The sequence below is a fragment of the Phyllobates terribilis genome, unplaced genomic scaffold (assembly GCF_046119375.1).
Source record: "Phyllobates terribilis strain yellow unplaced genomic scaffold, ASM4611937v1 Scaffold_5__5_contigs__length_657084704, whole genome shotgun sequence".
Classification (NCBI taxonomy): domain Eukaryota; kingdom Metazoa; phylum Chordata; class Amphibia; order Anura; family Dendrobatidae; genus Phyllobates; species Phyllobates terribilis.
The window spans coordinates 19,731,285-19,745,786 of record NW_027362765.1 but is presented as its reverse complement, the minus strand read 5'-3'; the positions used below and the strand labels follow the sequence as shown (position 1 = coordinate 19,745,786).

The window sequence follows — 14,502 nt, the reverse complement described above, 5'->3', positions numbered from 1 at the left end:
ACTACTGTTCCAGTCCGCCAGCCTGACTACTCTCCAGCCCGACAGTCTGTCTATGGGCACGTCCGCCTGCTTACCTGGGAGCACTCGCCTGTTACCTGCCTGCTATCTGCTGTGCCTGCTAGCCCGCTCACCTGGGAGCACTCGCCTGTTACTTGCTTGTTACCTGCTAGCCTACCTGGAGGCTCGGCCGTCACTTGCCGTGACCACCTTATAGCCTACCTGGAGGCTCCTGCTGTCACTTGCCGTGACCACCTGTCTGCTAACCTAGAGACTCCAGCCTGCTCTGCCATCACTTGCCGTGACCACCTGATAGCCTACCTGGAGGCTCCTGCTGTCACTTGCCGTGACCGCCTGTCTGCTAACCTAGAGACTTCAGCCTGCTCTGCCGTCACGTGCCGTGACCACCTGTCAGCTAACCCAGAGACTTCTGCCTGCTTGTTGTGCCCATCCGCTATACTGGTCAGTCCCAGTCATCTGACCCGTGGGAGCCACCTGCTCTCTTACAAGGTCGCCCCCAGAGTAGCACCTGGTCCCTCTGCTCGGTCCCTCCCTGGTCACGGAGTCGTTAGCAGCCATACGACCAGGGTCGGTCTGAGTTGATACTTAGTTACGCCCCTCTGGGTCCCTCCTTGCACCACAGCACAGAGGTTCCACCACCCGTAACCGTAACACATATCAATAATGCAAAGCATATGTAAAAAATAGCCACTGCCAAAAAGAAAAAATCAGTGACGTCACAGTAGAACAAGTGAAAGGAAAAAGATAAGTATTGTGACTCCATATGTTCAAGTATCTCCCCGATCTCGAGGTGAGGACTGGATTTCTGAGCGTAGTGTAATGCAGCGACTTGCTGGCATTACGGTAATGGTCCAGGATGTGTTTTACCTGACCATGTACCTTCCCCCTCAGGTGAATGGTCACATGACTGTGACATAGCACAGGTCCTGCACGCACAGAATGTCTGTCTGATCACATGACTGTGACATCAGCAAGGTCCTGTCAGTATGTGTGTGTGTGCACGGGATGCATATATAAACCCTGCTTGATGGGAGACAGGTGTGTTCGGTGTGTTGGGCGTGAGGCCTGTTCCCTGTGTGTGTGGGACACCATGATACCGTGAAGCCTGGCAGCCTGAAAGGTCGAGCCTGGATCTTGTGTAGATGCCAGTGGCCTTGGAAGGCAGCGGCTTGGTGAAGAATCCAGAAAGGCGCAGACTGGATGTGTGTGAGTGAAACATTCCAGTAGCCTTAGACGGGACGACGGCTAGAGACCCCCACCTGGGAAAGCCTTAAAGCCACAGTGGTGGCGGATTAAAAGGACTGCAGCAACTAAACCCGGCAAAGGTAATACACTTTGTTATTGTAGCGTCGGCGTCCCTGCCTCCTGCTAGGCAGGGACGCCGTTCCCCTCACCTCTCCGCTCCGTGCCCGGCGTCTTCCTCCCGCTCTGCTGGCAGCGTGCGCTGCTTCCCGGCCTCTGTGCTTAGGGCGCGCGCGCGCGCTCCCCCTCTCTTAAATATATATATAAGGCATCTCCTCCAAAATGGAGGTGCCCGAGCAATGTTGTTGCAAAGCCTCTCAACTCTGCTTCAGCCCTCGGGTGCCGTTACCAGTTACCTGCCAGATTCCTGCTTGATGCCTGCCTGATACCTGCCTGATATCTGCTTACCTGCTTGCTATCCTGTGGTCCGACAGTCTGCCTACCAGCACCTGCCAGTCTGTCTATGGATCAGTCCACCTGCGGTCCAGGAAGTACCTGCCTGATACCTGCCTGCCTGTCCAGAGACTCTTACTCGCTCACCTGGGAGTGCTCACCTGCTAGCCTACCCGGAGGCTTAGCTGTCACTTGCTGTGACCACCTGCCTGTCCAGAGACTCTTGCCCGCTCACCTGGGAGCGCTCACCTGCTACCTGCCTGCTAGCCTACCTGGAGGCTCTGCCATCACTTGCCGTGACCACCTGCCTGTCCAGAGACTCTTGCCCGCTCACCTGCTACCTGCCTGCTAGCCTACCTGGAGGCTCAGCCGTCACTTGCCGTGACCACCTGCCTGTCCAGAGACTCTTGCCCGCTCACCTGGGAGCGCTCACCTGCTACCTGCCTGCTAGCCTATCTAGAGACTCTTTCCCTGCTGTCACTTGCCGTGACCACCTGCCTGTCTAGAGACTCTTTCCCTGCTGTCACTTGCCGTGACCACCTGCCCGCCTAGAGACTCTTACCCTGCTGTCACTTGCCATGACCATCCGCCTGTCAAGAGACTGTCCCCGTCACTTGCCGTGACCTCCTGCCCTTCTACCCAGAGACTGTCCCTGTCACTTGCCGTGACTACCTGCCCGCCTTCCCTGGGAGCCACCCGCTTCCTTACAAGGACTGCCCCTTTGTATAGCTGCTCAGAGGTTTCACCTCCCAGACCCGTTACAGTTTGCTTGGGCCATGGAACCCGGTGGCACCCAAGCTCCCTCGCTCTTGGACCTATGCCATGAACTGTCCCGTCAGAGGTCCCAACAGGAGTCCATCCTGAGTCACCTGCGTAGTGTTAACTCCCGCCTGGACACACTGACTACATCTACGGGACCGGCTTCCAGTCGCACGACTCCTACCCCGGCAGCGTCGCTGCCCATCAATTCCATGGCATCTCTTCCCGGTCCCCGCCTCACCTCCCCGCCTCATTTTGGCGGAGATCCTGGTCAGGCACGGGGCTTCATTAACCTGTGCACTCTGCACTTCGAACTGTTGGCACATCAGTTTTCCACCGACCGAGCCAAAGTAGCCTTCATCATGTCCCATCTCACGGGGGAGGCGCTGGCTTGGCTAAATCCTCTATGGGAGAGAGGAGACCCCTGGTGTCCAATCTGCCAGCCTTTCTCTCGGCTTTCCGGAAGGTCTTCGACGAACCTGGACGGAGGACCTCTTCCGCCTCATCTCTGCTACGCCTCCGCCAAAGAAGTCTCACCGTGGGCCAATATGCCATACGGTTCCGTACCCTTGCTTCGGAGCTTGCCTGGGATAACGACGCTCTGGTGTCCGTCTTCTGGGAGGGTCTGTCCGGCCGTATTAAAGATGAACTCGCCGGTCGGGACATTCCTACCACTCTCGACGACTTAATTACACTTGCCACCCGGATTGACATCCGGTTCCAGGAGCGCACCAAAGAGGTCACCCGTGAGAGGAGGTTTCCACGCCTTGCCCCTACCTTCCAGAGACCCGTCACTTCCTCCGTTACTCCTCCGGCGTACTCACCCAAGCCTATGCAGGTCGACCAGACCAAGATGGTCAAGACCCGTCAAGAATTACGCCGTGCCGAGGGGAGCTGCTTCTACTGTGGCAGTAAGGAGCACCGGATCCGTTCCTGCCCGGAGAGGTCGGGAAACGCCTGTGTCTAGGATCGCTCAGAGAGGTCTCCCTAGACAGAAATAAACCCTCTCAATCTCTAATGCTGTCGGTCTCTATCATCTGCGGGGAGAACCGTTATTTTGAACTGGCTCAACTTGACTCTGGAGCTGCCGGAAATCTCATTTCTCAGTCCCTGGTAGAGAAATACCGCATTCCCACCAAACCTCTGGCTGTACCCTTATCTGTCGCCGCCGTGGATGGGGGCCTCTCACCACATCCCATCCAACTCATCACCGAATCCATAACTCTGCAGGTGGGAATGCTGCACTCTGAGAGCATCTTCTTCCATGTTCTGCCTGGACTCTCTCACGCCCTCTTGCTAGGCCTACCTTGGCTCCAGAGACACGCACCCGTGCTTGATTGGCAGACAGGAGAGGTTCTTCGCTGGGGACAGGACTGCCATAAGACTTATTTAGTTCCCGTTCATCCTGCTCGTCCTTCTCCTACCCCAGCCAATCTACCCGGCCTACCGGTTCCCTATTGGTCTTTTGCGGACGTCTTTAATAAAAGAGAAGCAGAGACATTACCTCCTCATAGACCATACGACTGCCCAATTGATCTGATGCCCGACGCTACTCCTCCCCGTGGGCGTATTTATCCTTTGTCCGCTGCTGAGACCCGGTCCATGTCTGAATATTTTGAGGAGAATCTGGCCCGGGGATTTATCCGGAATTCTACCTCCCTGGCGGGAGCAGGCTTCTTCTTCGTCAAAAAGAAGGACGGCTCACTCTGTCCCTGTATAGACTATAGAGGCCTTAACCAGATCACAGTGAAGAATAAATACCCCCTTCCGCTCTTTCCTGAATTATTTGACCGTCTGAGGGGGGCTAGAATCTTCACCAAGCTGGACCTCCGTGGGGCGTATAATCTGGTCCGTATCCGTCAGGGGGATGAATGGAAGACGGCATTCAACACCCGGGACGGCCACTATGAATATCTTGTAATGCCCTTCGGTCTCTGTAACGCTCCCGTCTTTCAAGAGTTGGTCAATGACATCTTCCGTGACCTTCTCTACTCCTGCGTGGTGGTGTACCTGGACGACATCTTGTTCTTCTCTCCGGATCTTCTCACTCACCGGAAGGACGTTCGTCAGGTCCTGCTCAGGCTCAGGCAGAACCACCTCTACGCTAAATATGAGAAGTGCCTCTTTGAGCAGACCTCGCTTCCGTTTCTGGGCTACATAATCTCTCAGACCGGCCTACAAATGGACCCTGAGAAACTGTCTGCCATCCCGAAGTGGCCCCGACCAGGGGGTTTGAAGGCTATTCAGCGGTTCCTGGGCTTCGCCAACTACTACCGCCTCTTCATTCTGCACTTCTCTTCCCGGACTGCCCCTATCTCGGCACTTACCCGTAAGGGCGCTAATCCCAGAGAATGGCCGCCTGAAGCAGAGGAGGCCTTCCTTTCCTTAAAACCAGCTTTTTCCTCTGCCCCTGTGCTGCATCGTCCGAACGGCAACAAACAATTCTTTCTAGAAGTCGACGCTTCCTCCTCCGGAGCCAGAGCAGTACTTACCCAAAAGTCGTCTTCCGGAAGAATGGTAACTTGCGGCTTCTTCTCCAAACTCTTCTTCTCTTCTGAGCGCAATTATTCTATAGGAGACCGAGAATTGTTGGCCATTAAGCTGGCACTGGAGGAGTGGCGTTACCTGCTCGAGGGGGCTCTTCACCCGGTAATAATTTACATGGACCAAAAGAACTTGGCTTACCTCCAGAGTGCCCAGAGACTTAACCCGCACCAAGCCCGGTGGTCCTTGTTCTTCGCCCGCTTTAATTTCATTCTTCATTTTCGCCCGGCTGACAAAAACATCAAAGCTGATGCCTTATCCCGATCCTTTTTGGTCTCTGATCTTGAGGAGGAGCCTAAACACATCATCGACCCCGCCAAAGTAATGCAGGTGGCCCCCATGAATCTAAATCGTCTTCCACCCGGTAAGACGTTCGTAACTGTTCTTGATCGTGAGAAGGTTCTACACTGGGGACACTCGTCCAAGCTAGCTGGCCACGCTGGTCAGAAAAAGACCCTCCAGCTTATTTCCCGGCATTACTGGTGGCCTACCCTGCACAATGACGTAATAGACTTTGTTTCAGCCTGTGTGTCCTGCGCCTGCAACAAGGTTCCGAGACATCTGCCAGCCGGCCGTCTCCTTCCTCTTCCTGTACCTGCTGCCCCGTGGCAGCATATAGCTATGGACTTTATAACGGACCTCCCTGTCTCTGCCGGTTGTATGGTCATATGGGTGGTCGCTGACCGCTTTTCCAAAATGGCTCACTTTATTCCCCTGCCGGGTCTCCCGTCTGCATCAGAGTTAGCTAAAGACTTTATCCATCATGTCTTCCGTCTTCATGGTCTTCCTCTCCACATCGTATCCGACCGAGGGGTTCAATTCACCTCTCGTTTTTGGCGAGCCATGTGTAAACTGCTGGGGGTCACCTTGGACTTTTCTTCTGCTTATCACCCACAGTCCAATGGCCAAGTAGAACGGATCAACCAAATTTTAACCAGTTACCTCCGGCACTTTGTTAATGCTCACCATTCCGACTGGGTGGATCTTTTACCGTGGGCCTAATTTTCTTACAATAATCACGAGAGCGAATCTTCCTCCAAATCCCCGTTTTTTGTAGTCTTCGGTCAGCATCCTCGGATCCCGTTTCCCTCTCCGCCTCGGTGGACAATCCGGCTGCGGAATCTCTCGTTAACGAATTTTCCTCCATTTGGGAAAGTACCAGATCCACACTTCTTCAGTCATCCGAGCGGATGAAAAAACAGGCTGACAAGAGACGTCTGGATCCACCACAATTCCGTCCTGGAGATAAGGTCTGGCTCTCGTCCAAATATGTCCGGCTCAAGATTCCTTCCTACCAGTTAGGGCCTCGGTTCATTGGCCCACTGGAAGTTATCAAACAAATCAACCCGGTGGCCTATAAATTGAAACTCCCGGCCAATTTGCGGATTCCTAACTCCTTCCATGTCTCTACTCAAACCCGTGATACTTAACTCTTTTTCCAAGTCTACAGGTACGCCTCCTGCTCCGGTTTCCGCTGAAAACGAGTTTGAGGTAGAGAACATTATGGCCACCAAAAGGGTAAGAGGAAGGACCTTTTTTCTAGTGGATTGGAAGGGGTTTGGTCCTGAGGAGAGAACATGGGAGCCCCAGGAGAACATCCATGCCCCGCTCATCCTTGATAAATTCCTGTCTGGCCTAAAGAAGGGGGGGCCTAAAAGGGGGGGTACTGTAGCGTCGGCGTCCCTGCCTCCTGCTAGGCAGGGATGCCGTTCCCCTCACCTCTCCGCTCCGTGCCCGGCTTCTTCCTCCCGCTCTGCTGGCAGCGCGCGCTGCTTCCCGGCCTCTGTGCTTAGGGTGCGCGCGCGCTCCCCCTCTCTTAAAGGGGCCGCGCGCGCCGTCCTAAGGAGTCCCCGGCCAATGGCCGGAGGACCTCACCATATATAAGGCACCTCCTCCAAAATGGAGGTGCCCGAGCAATGTTGTTGCAAAGCCTCTCAACTCTGCTTCAGCCCTCAGGTCCCATTACCAGTTACCTGCCAGTCACCTGCCAGATTCCTGCTTGATACCTGCCTGATATCTGCTTACCTGCTTGCTATCCTGTGGTCCGACAGTCTGCATACCAGCACCTGCCAGTCTGTCTATGGATCAGTCCGCCTGCGGTCCAGGAAGTACCTGCCAGATACCTGCCTGATACCTGCCTGCCTGTCCAGAGACTCTTACTCGCTCACCTGGGAGCGCTCACCTGCTACCTGCCTGCTAGCCTACCTGGAGGCTTAGCCGTCACTTGCTGTGACCACCTGCCTGTCCAGAGACTCTTACTCACTCACCTGGGAGTGCTCACCTGCTACCTACCTGCTAGCCTACCTGGAGGCTTAGCCGTCACTTGCTGTGACCACCTGCCTGTCCAGAGACTCTTGCCCGCTCACCTGGGAGCGCTCACCTGCTGCCTGCCTGCTAGCCTACCTGGAGGCTCTGCCGTCACTTGCCGTGACCACCTGCCTGTCCAGAGACTCTTACTCACTCACCTGGGAGTGCTCACCTGCTACCTACCTGCTAGCCTACCTGGAGGCTTAGCCGTCACTTGCTGTGACCACCTGCCTGTCCAGAGACTCTTGCCCGCTCACCTGGGAGCGCTCACCTGCTGCCTGCCTGCTAGCCTACCTGGAGGCTCTGCCGTCACTTGCCGTGACCACCTGCCTGTCCAGAGACTCTTGCCCGCTCACCTGGGAGCGCTCACCTGCTACCTGCCTGCTAGCCTACCTGGAGGCTCAGCCGTCACTTGCCGTGACCACCTGCCTGTCCAGAGACTCTTGCCCGCTCACCTGGGAGCGCTCACCTGCTACCTGCCTGCTAGCCTATCTAGAGACTCTTTCCCTGCTGTCACCTGCCGTGACCACCTGCCTGTCTAGAGACTCTTTCCCTGCTGTCACTTGCCGTGACCACCTGCCCGCCTAGAGACTCTTACCCTGCTGTCACTTGCCATGACCATCCGCCTGTCAAGAGACTGTCCCCGTCACTTGCCGTGACCTCCTGCCCTCCTACCCAGAGACTGTCCCTGTCACTTGCCGTGACTACCTGCCCGCCTTCCCTGGGAGCCACCCGCTTCCTTACAAGGACTGCCCCTTTGTATAGTTGCTCAGAGGTTCCACCTCCCAGACTCGTTACAGTTATATGGACACTTATATAGACATTGCTATAGTATTACCTTGCTGAAGGCTGTAACTTGGGCCAATTGGGCCTGTCTGCTACTTGAGAGACTCCCGGATGTGAAGTGTGTAAACATGCCGGTGATATACTAAGAAGGACTGTGTGATATGCGGTTTATGATAAGATAATAAACTGCTGTATTGAGAAAATACCGGAAGGACATTGCACGTGTGCCTAATTTACCCGGTGCAGCGAGTATCCCCCATTATGATGACTAGTGCTGCCTTACAGTAGATAGGTGAGGGCCTTTGTTGCATCATCAAAGGTCCAATTCTTTCCAGAAAAGGTAAAACGTAGGATAGCCGAGTACTGTAAACCAAACCGAATACTGTTATCTACCAAGATTTTACATGCTAGGTTGAAGGTTTTGCGTTTCGCCGCTAAGGCCGCAGAGTAGTCCTGAAAGAGAAGGAGTTCATTGTTGTTGTAGAGTAGCTTACGTTTCTTCCTGAAGGCTGTTAGTATTCGTAGCTTGTCTTGAAAGTCTAGGACCTTGAAGATGACCGGTCGCGGTTTATCCTTCTCTCCATTCCTTGGTGGTTCTATGCGGTGGGCTCTTTCGATCGTGATCTTCTTTTATGCCGGATTTAAGTTCAACTCTTTTGGGAGCCACTCTGATGATGTTAATGAGGTCTGACGATTGGACCGACTCAGGGAGACCTACCAGCCTCAAATTGTTGCGGCGAAATCTATTTTCCAGGTCATCAACTTTATCTAGCAGGAAGGAAGTTTCTTTTGTTTTGGCTACCAGCCTGTCTGTAATGTCCTTTACTGCATCTTCTAGATCCGAAACTCTCTGCTCTGCCTCCGCTAGGCGTGACCCCTGTGTGTTGGCCTGTGATACAATTATTTCGAGCGGTGCCTTAAAGGCCGTCAGCCTGTTGTCAATTTCTGGCATTAGACGGTCCATTATAGCTTGGGCTATGGGTTTTGGATCATCTCTGCTTGCCTGATTTGCCAACTTTGTGGGAGAATTTGTGTTTTTAGTGTGTGTCGAGACTCTGCCTCCCTTATTGTTTTTGCCCGCGAATTTATCCATAGCGTGTAGAGTCACTAATGAGTTTTCGTATAAAAGGTTGTGACATCACTGTTGACTTAATAGTCACATTGGTCTCTGTAAGGCAGTTCAGCTAAGAAGCTGGTAGTGGTGAGTTACATGGAGGATCGCTTGTTGCTTTACTAGAGTGATTAATTAGAGCAATATTGTGAGGCTCCTGCTGATGGTGATTCTGCTGCTTTATGTAGTGCTACCTGCGCCTGTCGACCGCGGGGTTTTCTGGGGAGCTGGGTTCGGTAATGGATGCCCTTGTCCGGTCCTTATCCTGGCTTTTTGTGCCCTTGTCAGGGGAAACAGGAAGGGGTTTCTCCTACAACCAGGGAGCTCTAATAAAAAGCAACCCATTTTTGGTCTGCCTCCCGAAGGTCTCCTATAAGTTGCTGTTTAGTTCAAAGCAGATATGAAGAACTGTTAGAGTGTCAGTTCTTGATTATGTCACAAGATGGCAGTATAGGTTTAAAATCCTGCGTTAGTTTAATATAGATATTTTCAGTGATAGTTTGGGTTGCTGTATTCAATAGAATGCAATATCCCCTTTTTTCTTCCTTCCTCTTTTTGTGTGATACAAGGGACTGCTGCTAAAGTAGAGAGAGAGGACCGGTTTGCCTTGTGTGTGGAGTAAGGCGTATTAATGAGAGGCCTTTTTGTTTTATTTAAAGTACATTTGCAGTCTCTGAAGACCCCTTGCAAGTTTCTGCGTCAGGCTCCTCAGTCAGTTGCTTCTCAGGGAGGATAATGAGGGGTAAGGGGTACAAAGCAAGTCCCCTGTAGTGCTCTCTCTTAGCTGGTTCCCAATGGGGTTTTATTACAATGGAGAGGATATTTCTTTTAGGCATGTGTGCCCAAGGACCGTGTTTATGTTCACGGTGGTCGCTAAAGGGGTCCCCTTGATCATTCCCCAGGTAATCCCACTCCTCCGCCCCAGTCTCTTTGCACCGGTGCAGGCGCTCGACCCCAGTTCCAGGGGAGCCAGAGGGAACTCCCGCCGATGGCTCCTTCTCACCTCCACGTCCCCCGTCAAGGTCCGCCACTCCGCGCTGCACTCCGATCTCTGACGGTAGACAGCGGGCCGGACCAGGATCACCAGCGATGCCATGGTCCTGCGCGCTGCCAGGCTCCGACCCTGGGCCTCTGGGCTCCGGCATCCGCACTGCGGGCGTCAGCTGACTCACTGCAGGAGCAATGATCCCGGCCGCCTCGGTGCCTCCGGCCGCGACTCCAGACCTCGGCTTCAGCCAGGCAGGCCAGCAACAAATCGAGGGTAGGTGGTGAGTTTCCGGGTAGGCCACAGCCTCGAGGCAGAAGTAGGCCTCAGACGTTAACTTTGCTTATGGAGGGCCGATCCGGTCCGGAAAATGTTCAGGCTGTAGTCCGCAACCCGTGGAAGAACATGGAGATTGAAAGTCTCAGTAATATTTTTAAAGTAAGGGAGGATTGCTTCAGATGGCCAGATCAGGGCACAGAGCTCTTGCAAACACGTCCTTCCTCATCGGCTTCCGGTCACGCCCCTTCAGGCTTGTTTCTTAATGTTTTAAGCAGTGAGATGAACCTGAATAAAGCCTGTTTCTGATTGTTTGGAAGCTTTGCTCTTGTAACCTTGAAGGGTAAGAGAGCTACCCAGCAATCAGATTTGTTCTTGAAGAATCCACTGACAATAATTTAATAAAACCCTTGTCTTTGATGGATAAGGCTATTTTGTTGTCATTTTGCATTGTGCAACATTTCTCCTTGCGGAGAGCGATATGTTAAGCATGTCATGGTGAAGAGACTTTTAAATCTGCAATGCTTCTCTGGGAAATATGCAAACTGTCTCTTCAGAGAGGAAGATGACCAGAACTCTAGTGCCACCTACTCTTCCTCTCTGAAGAGGCAATTTGCATATTTCCCAGAGGAGCATTGCGACTTTAAAAGTCTCCTCACCATGACACGCTTAACATGTCGCTCTCCACAAGGAGAAATGTTACCCCTTAGATACCGGTCTGATGCCTCCCATCCAGCCAAACCAGAACTCACACTTTGCACTGTTGAGGGGCAGTACCCTGAAACACAGGGTCTGCAAATTGAGTTTCCGGTTCTGGCTTATATCCTAAGTCATGTGATAAGGCTCGTTAAAGGGTCACTGTTGACTTTTAGGATTGCAACTTCCTGTAGGTGGCACTAGAGTTCTGGTCCTCTTCCTCTCTGAAGAGACAATTTGTGTGCATTGTGCAAAACACAGTTCTCCCGATGTCATCACCATAGGGAGTAGAAATGATGTCAGACTCCTGGATGAGGTTGGAGAACCTTTCTTTCACCTCGTAGTGATGAGGGCATGGCTTAAATTGAGTCGTGCGACCATTTTGGAGCACATAAATTTTGAAGGAGTTAACTTCAGATGGTTTGTGACTCATTCAAACCTACATCACCCATGAATACTCGGCCTTGATAAAAACTTTGAGCATATGCAGTATCACCTGGGTTATTGCATTGTTGACACACCTTGTGAAATCTCAGAATGTCCCTACCGATTAGGATAACAACATACATGTCCATAGAAGGAATTTCCTTAGGTAGGTGTCTCAAGTAAAGATGATGAAGCGCTGCTTTCAGAGTGGGAACTTCTTCCCTGTTATTGGGTATCTGGTAACATTCAATTAAGGTTGGGAAGAGTATGTACATATTCCCCTTGATTGAAGAGACGATGTATCCAGAGGCTCTCCTGCCAGAAGTCTCCATATGACAAGAGCAGGTGCTGAGGGTGTACAGAGCTGCTTGTCCCTTTACATTGAAGATTTCAAAGAATTTAGGCTTTACCTGAGACCTGTTGCTTTGTTCATCTATAATGGCATTTATTCTGGTGGCCTTGTCAGGTTGTCCTTCTGCGTAGACCTTGACCAGACATACCTTGGCGCAGAATTTAGGACCAGTCTCTTCCACACATACAACTGTTTCATCTTCACGCATTGAAGTATCAGGAGCTTGTAGCTCCCTGCTATGCTTTGGGGCAGGGTTGGATGCTCCTGAAGGTTGTGAATTGTGAGGAGCAGGTGTGGGATGCATAACTGTAACGTGTTTGTCACTACAGCATTTGGTGCAGTAAATGGAACGTCAGTCTTCTCAACAGATACTGTGCCCCTTAACTCTCTACGTTTGGTGGTAGTGTTATCATACCTTCTAGATGATGATGAAGCTGGTGGCGTAGTTTCAGTGAAGTCAAAGCTGGTTCTTTCGAGCTTGACCACTGACAAATCTGGAAAAATGTGAAATGGGAGGAAAGGACACGTTGTGCTCTCTTTTCTACCTTGAGCCATGATCTGACCATTTCTTCCGCATGTTGTATGGCAACTTGGTCACCACTGGATTCACACGGTGAGCAGTGTCAAGGTAACTCAGTCCTGACAGACGTGGGTCTAAATTTGCCGATTCGATTTCCCTTAGCAGATCACTCAGATCCTGAAGCTTGCAGTTGTCTTTGTTAGTTATCTTCTGGAATGTTCTCTTAAATAAGACACTTTCTATGGCTTTGGAGCTGTCGTAGGTTTGTTCCAGTCTTTCCCATGCCGCTGCAAGACCTGCAACTGAATAGCCTACATGAACTGCTCTTAATGTCTTGATGTGCTCTGCAGATTGTGGGCCTAACCAGTTAATAAGGAAGTCCAGTTGTTCCTTGACCGTGAGGTTAAGATCTTACAATACAGCTTGAAAGGTCGATTTCCAGGTTCTACACTTCTCGGCACGGTTGTCAAACTTTGAGAGACTGATGTTTATTAGATCCCTGTGTATAATTTATCTGGCGAAGTCAGACATGTCCGATCTCCCAGTCATTTTTGCTGAATTAAGTTGTGGTGTCCCTGGGGGATGTAAGTTCTCTGTTTTATGTGACTGAGATGTATCAGAACAAAATGATGCGGCATAAGGGTTAAGCTGCGGCTTAGTCTGTAGGGGGTCTGCTGGCTGTGGCCTCAATTGTGGGTTAGTGCTGGAACTTACCTTGTCAGTAGTTGGTGGCGACATCCCTTGCCTTGTGGGCACTTGCCTGACCTTAGTATTGTCAAGAGGAAAATGAGAGGCATCAGACCCAACAATGCAGATGAGCTGAAGGCTGCTATCAAAGCAACATGGGCTTCCATAACACCTCAGCAGTGCCACAGGCTGATCGCCTCCATGCCATGCCACATTGATGCAGTAATTGATGCAAAAGGAGCCCCGACCAAGTATTGAGTGCATTTACTGAACATACATTTCAGTAGGCCAATATTTCTGATTTTAAAAACATTTTTCAAGCTGTTGTTATAAAGTATTCTAATTTACTGAGATAATGACTTTTGTGTTTTCATTGGCTGTAAGCCACAATCATCAACATTAAAAGAAATAAACACTTTAAATAGATCACTCTGTTTATAATGACTCTATATAATATATGAGTTTCACTTTTTGTATTGAAGAACTGAAATAAATTAACTTTTTGATGATATTCTAATTTTGTGAGAAGTACTTGTAGCTCTGCTGTGGCATCATCCATGTCAGAGTTACTGAGGAATGCAATGTACTATGCAGACAGTCGCTGGTAAAGAAAAGGCTGTAGCACTGGCCATGACGGGGGTGTGGTATAGGTGGGGACAGGCATAGTGAGGGTGGGGACAGGTGGGGGCTGTTTATAAGGCCACCATGGGAGTGGTCTGGTCTCTTTCCCCACTACCAGGGCACAACACAAGTTACCTTTCATCCGGATCATGTTGGTGGAACAGCTGCTGGAGGCCCTAAGGACGGCGGCCATGGAACACCCCCCTGGCTCGTTGGAAGACCAAGTGGCTTGGATCATTGGCTGCAGAGCAGGATCATTACCCCTGCAAGTGCAGCGCCCCGGTCGCACTAGGCCGCCGGTAAGGCTGTCCCCCGACTGGGTCCCAAGACCCAAACGCCGGCGAGGAAGACCCTCCCTGTTTTGGTAAACTTCACGGGTCATAGTGGCAATTTCACGTACTGTATTTAACCATAACCTGTGTTGGAGGGATGCTTTACTCTGTATTTGTTAATTAATCATTGTATACCTTGTACCATTTTCAACTGTGTCACATCTAAAAGAGTTAAGATCAGAATCCTTCTAAGCCCAAGGGAAGGGCAATCCATCAGCCATGGTTCCCTAGAGGTTTCCCCCACAGGGGTTTTTCCTCTCCTGAACGCTGTAGGATGACTCCTAGTGAGTCGGAGGTTTGTCACGTCGGCCTTTTGCAAGGGCAGGCGTGCTTAGGGTCCTTGAAGTTGGTTTTAAATTGGTATGGGAGTATCCATAGGACATGGATCCCTTGGTTATAAGTGTTATTTGGGTCTGGTCATTAGTGGGACTCACGACAAAAAGGAAT

The 14,502-nt window shown here is 51.4% G+C and overlaps 1 protein-coding gene across 1 annotated transcript in view; it reads left to right on the top strand.

Annotated features, from left to right (window-relative positions):
• Positions 1 to 14,502, top strand: part of LOC141270572 (uncharacterized) — a 215,872-nt gene that overhangs the window by 142,323 nt on the left and 59,047 nt on the right. The gene's annotated exons all lie outside the window — the stretch shown is intronic.